The sequence below is a fragment of the Uranotaenia lowii genome, chromosome 1 (assembly GCF_029784155.1).
Source record: "Uranotaenia lowii strain MFRU-FL chromosome 1, ASM2978415v1, whole genome shotgun sequence".
In the NCBI taxonomy this organism is placed as follows: domain Eukaryota; kingdom Metazoa; phylum Arthropoda; class Insecta; order Diptera; family Culicidae; genus Uranotaenia; species Uranotaenia lowii.
In genome coordinates this window covers 46,135,390-46,141,389 of record NC_073691.1, presented here as the reverse complement: position 1 = coordinate 46,141,389, position 6,000 = coordinate 46,135,390, and the positions used below count along the sequence as shown (strand labels likewise).

The 6,000-nt window shown below is 36.2% G+C and overlaps 1 protein-coding gene across 1 annotated transcript in view; it reads left to right on the top strand.

Annotated features, from left to right (window-relative positions):
* The first annotated feature begins 625 nt into the window (after positions 1-625).
* LOC129739542 (all trans-polyprenyl-diphosphate synthase PDSS1) overlaps positions 626-6,000 on the top strand; it is a 332,301-nt gene continuing 326,926 nt past the window's right edge. Inside the window, exon 1 of the mRNA XM_055731025.1 lies at positions 626-1,098. The gene's annotated coding sequence lies outside the window, so the exon portion shown is untranslated. The remainder of the gene's footprint in view (positions 1,099-6,000) is intronic.

The following is a 6,000-nucleotide window of genomic DNA, read 5'->3' as shown; positions in this document are numbered from 1 at the left end:
GTACACTGGAAGAGGTCGTGCTCTTCCAAAAGCACCCTCATCCTATACTTCCAAGCTGGGAAATTGGAGCCATCCAGCAGCGCCAAATGGTACCGATCAACGCGACTATCTTCTTCCATTCCGATCACTTTTTACTGTCCGGTCAACGCAACAATCGAACACTAACGAAAACGTCCCGGGCCCACAACCTAAAGTGGGTTTCGGATGGAATTACGACGGAAATAAAAACGCGGAGCTAACAAGAAAAACGTGGTTTGTATTCAGCTCTTTGTTTACAAGTGACAATGAAGAAAAACAGTAGAGGCGTTCTCAGTAGGGACGAACTAATTGTTTCATTAAATTTGGAAACGAATTCTTTAAAAATCATGAACCATGCCTTGTTTCCAATCTGTGATCGGTACTTGCCATTTCACCGAACACATGTTTTATTTTCTCCCACTTCACCGTGCGCATTGTTTTGACACCGCATAAACGTCAAAATCACGTGCGCACAATCATCAACCATCATCAACTGCAAGTGGCGCAAACAACAACACTAGCAAAAACATCGTCCTCTCTCTTTCACACCAGCGGCCCTACTCCCATCATGCAGGCTGTCCCAGAATGACGGTTTATGATTCCAAATGAAAATCAAAACATCCCATCCCCCAGAACGGGAGAAACAACGAAATTGCCAGAAAATTGCACAACAGCTGTAAGAAGTGGTTTTTCTTATCCGACACAATCTTCCGGGTTAAGGTAATAGATTTCATAAGTTTGTTAAAGCCGTGTTCTGATTAGGGAATGTGACTCGAAGAAAACGGGCTGATTGTCATCATTGAAACGCTAGAGTGTGTTGATTGCAGCCAGCAGAAAAAAAGTGTTTCGCAATCACTTGGGTCGGCTGCCGAAAAATTACTTCGTTCCTCGGACGTGTGTGTTCTCGGTTAAGTTTCCGGGATTTGTGCGGATCTCGGGACATAAAACGGAAACGGAACTGTGTCAAGTGTATGTGCCGGTCAAATTCGAGAAAATAGTTGGTGAAGTTAGGCGAAGAACAGCGTGATTATTGGCGTACAGAATTTTTTCGGCGGCTCGTTGAAGGAAAGTTGCATGAAGGTGAGATTTATTTTTCTTATTTGCTTTTGCTTTGCAGGGTTCTCTCCCGCCCGCCTCGTCTCACACAGCTGGCTAAGGGAAAAAGACGGTAGAGTGCAAAGATGGGTTCCATCAGTGAAATAAATTAAACTTTGGGTCAAAAAGCCACGGAAAACATGAAACAAATTTACAAGGCTAATGATTGGTTAAAGCGTTCAAATAACTTGACCAATACTATAACATTTTTCAGAAATCCGTAGGCTGATGAAAAATATTTTATCTTGCTTACCTCTATCATGTATTATCTGAGGTTTTCTTTCACTCGCTTTTTCAATGACTGTCAATGATCAACAGTGTCGGTCAAAAGATTTATTCCCTTTTTTCCGTTCCGTTACAAAAAAAAAAGTTTAATGACAAAATTTCTATGTTCTCTACTTTCTTTAAATTTTTTAAGTTTTGGATTTTGTATTTCTGAAATTATCTAAGTTTTGAGAGTGAATGTGAGTTCGGAGATTTGAGTTAAAAGCGAATTTCAATTTTGTGTTCGGGTTTTAAACTCACAGTTTTGAGCTTTAATTTCTAAATTTGAAATACTTGTTGATCTAATATTTAAATCTCCGGTTTTTAAGTAAATACTAAGATATTCTAATTCTTAGTGATTTTGGCTCGTATATTTTGTGTTGTCAAAAACGAATGATTTTTTTCAATTTTTTTTTCTTTTTTTACTACTAAAAATTGTTTTTTTTTTTAATCATAGGTTTGTTTATTAAGGCATTTTACTTTTTATAAAGTTTCGTTTTGCCGAGTGTATCACTTTCTTAATCTATGTTAGTAGAAGGGGGAGCCGTAATAGTCGCTACTAAAAATTGTTATTAATTGCATAAACGTAATTTTTAGTCAATTTCCGATCAATTTCAGTTTTTTTTTTATTATTTTTTGATGCACTTAGCACTTTTCTTGTTTTGTTTATAATGTTTGTTTTTTTTTTAAATCATATTTGTTATTTTTGACATTCTTCAATATTTTTTAGTTTTTTTTTAAAATCATTTTTAGTGTTTTGTTCGTAGTTGTTTTTTAATTTCATGATACTTTAATCTTTTTTTCATTTTTGAGTACTTAATTTTTGTTTTGTTTTTGTTGTTGTATTTTATCATTATTAAAGAATGGTGCTTGTCTAAATTATATTGGCCCTGGTATAGCGAAAACTATAAGATGTTCATTCTAAAAACCGTTTGGCACATGTGCCAAAATCGGATGTTGCCAAATACGAACGGGGTCTGTATAAGATTTAAACTTTTTCTGTCATCATTAGGAAACGCCTTTGGGGATAATGATTATTTTATTTACGTAGTATTCCGTCTCACGACATAACTTGACGAACATAATTCCTAAAATTCACTCGGTCCATGGCAACCGTTCTCCAATTTCTCGGGCACCCTACGTTCGCCAGATCACGCTCCACTTGGTCTGACCACCTCGCTCGTTGCGCGCCCGCTCGTCTTGTTCCTACCGGATTCGTAGCGAACACCTGTTTTGCAGGACAGTCGTCCGGCATTCTCGCAACATATCCCGCCCAGCGTATCCGACCAGCCTTCACCACCTTCTGGATACTGGGTTCGCCGTAGAGTCGCGCGAGCTCGTGGTTCACCCTTCGCCTCCACACTCTCTGTTCTCCTGTACGCCGCCAAAGATGGTTCTTAACACTCGTCGCTCGAATACTCCGAATGTACGCAGGTCCTCCTCGAGCAATATCCATGTCTCGTGCCCGTAGAGAACAACCGGTCTAATGAGCGTCTTATACAGGTTAGTCCATAGTAGGCACGACTTCCGCTGATCATTCGCCGCCGGATCTCACGGCTGGTGTCATTGTCTGCCGTCACCAGTATTCCAATATTTGTCATAGTTTAAGCTTCAAGAAAAAACGTTTTCAAAAGAAATCGGCCGAAGGGGACCAAAGTTATTAATGAAAAATTGGATTTTCACATATGCAATATTTAGAGTTTTGATGGTATACAGGTCTTTAAGGTTGTAGCAGAAACGCTTTATAAACCCTAACATGCTATTCGCCTTATGTATAATAGTGTTGCAGTGGTCAATAAAAGTAAGTTTGCAATCCAGGATAATTCCTAAATCTTTCACTTTTTTACATCTTTCTACATCCTGATTTCCTAGTGTAACTACAATGTTTGGAGATGAAAGTTTTCGGCTAAATGATATTGAATTACATTTTTTTACATTTGATTCGAGTAAACTTTTCTTACACCAGGTGTATAAAATGTCTATTTCATTCTGGAACAAATTCATATCTTCATTGTTTTTCATTTCCAAATATAGCTTCATGTCATCGCCGTATATGAGTATTTTAAGATTTTTAAGGATGAAGGTAATGTCGTTTACGTACAGGATAACAAGAAGTGGTCCTAAATGTGAGCCTTGTGGAACACCTGAAGTGACTTGAATGAGATTTGACTTCTTTCCATTACATTTTATTATTTGTTGTCTGTTTGTTAAACATGATTCAAGCCATTTCAGAAGTCCCAAATCAACTCCAATTTTGTGCAGCTTATAAAGTAGCATCGGTATATCTATACGATCAAATGCTTTGCTAAAATCTGTATACAATGCCTCAACGTGATTCCCATTATCCATTGCATTTAATGAATAATCTACAAATTCAAGTAAATTTGTTGAAGTTGATCGACCTTTGAAAAACCCATGTTGTTTGGCTGTTATTCGGTTTTTTATCTGAAGAAAAAACTTTTCATTCACAATTGCCTCAAAAGCTTGAGATAATAGCAATTTCACGATAATTACGTACATCACCTTTCCGCCCAGATTTGAAAATCAGGAATCAGAAATAAGCTTTTCCATACTTTGGAAAAAAATCCTGTTTCTAGTGACACATTAAACAGCTGAAACAAAGGGTATGTAAGTTCATTGGCAAGGTTCTTTATAAAATATTGGAGGAATCCCTTCTGGCCCAGGTCCCTTTGAGGGGTCTAAATTTTTCAAACCCTTCCATATATCCTGTTCATGAAGGTAATTGACTGCAATATTACTAGGATATTCTGGATAAAATGCAAAATAATCACGGTCGCGATTTTCTTCCGAATAAGTGGTATAGATTTCTTGGAAAAAATTTGCCAAAAGGTTGCAGATTTCTTCTGAGTTATCACCAACATGTTCATCAAATTGCATTATTGATGGAAAATTGTCTGGTTTAAGTGTTGTTTTAACGTAATTAAATTGGGGACAGGACTTAATTTCAAGCTCGGTTTTTGCATTGAACTCTTCAAATGCATTATTGATAGTTGAGTTCAGTTGATAGTATATTTCCAAATATTTTGCTAGGTTTTCACTGCTTTTATACTTTCTGTACGTTTTATGTGCTTTCTGTTTGCGATTTTTTAAGTTTTTTTTTTATTTGTTTATTAAACCAAATTGGATGTTTAGTATTTCTATGGCGTCGTTTTTTCTTTAATGGAATGTCTTCTGAAATGATTTTGTTCAGAAAATGATAAAAGGCAATAACCGATGATTCGACATTTCCTTCATTTTTAAAAATGTGTTGCCAATTTACACAGGCAAGTTTATTTTTTTATGTTCACATAGTTTGCAAGATTGTATTCGAGAACTTCTTCATACTTGCAGTCATTGTGTCTATTGTATTTATGTATAAAAAGAGAAAATTGAATCGCTGTATGAAACTTTTCATTTTTCCACAGTGGATTCAACGATTCTGTCACACAGAAATCTTCAAGAATATTCGTCAAAAGAAAATCTAAATAACAATTTTCTTGATTTTTTACGTGATTAACCTGGTTTAGGCCTAACTTGGCAATTTCGTCAAATATGTATTGCAAAGAAGGGGAGATAAGGGCATAACGAGCACCCAGGGCATAATAAGCACTACTGTTTTCTACAACAGTACGTATTTTCTTAAATTAATTTTGATGAAGAATTGTTTCGTACTTCCTATAGCATAAATTTTTCACAAAAACAGGAATCTCCTTATCATTTTTACAGAGATTTCTAACAAAAATCAGCTAGGTACTCAAGTAACGAAAATATTATAATTTTTGAGCATCACGAAATAAGCTCTTATGATCTTAAAATAACCTTGATCTATAATGTACGCACTGCAACATGATGTACACATTGTTTCTCAATTTTTACCATCATAAAATTTTTGATTTTTTTACTTAAATTTGTTGACTCGAGGCATATAGAGCACCACTGATTGAGGCACAATGAACATTTTCTGCCGTAGAATCTAGCAGTGAATTAACATTGATTTATAGAGCCACTACTTGACTAGTTTACATCCGACGATTTAGCCTATTGGTAAGGTGTCGGAGAGGTTATCAAAAGACTAGAGTTCGATTTCTGTTCGAGGTTGTTTTTTTTTTCCATTTACAATTCATGATCGATTTTTTTTATTGTTACATTATACGGCTAGTAGCATCATCCGCCAAACAAAGCACCAGACACATAATGTATGAGCCTAGACCTATTAGTTATTGCTTTGTTTGACGAATCTACGACTCACCTGACTTCATTGAGTTGAATTCGCTGCTAGATTCCCCGGCAGAAAACGCTTATCGTGTCCTGATTAATGGTGCTTATACTGCCCCAGGGGGGGTTCTCAGTATGCCCTGCAGTGGCTGGTTTTCAGCTTTTGGCAAAATTTTTTAAAATGCATTTTTTAACATTTTTATCTTGTTTTTTCAAGTTTCAGCCCGTTAGGAAATAGGCTTTTCAAGTGTCTGAACACGAAACAATAATGTAACCTGCATGTTATAGCTATTTTCTATGGTTAACCTTCCAAAGTCGTTCGGGTCAATATGACCCGAAGCGCACATTCAAATCATCATAACTCTTCGAGAAAAAATCGCAAAAATTTGATTTTAAAAACCTCCCTGG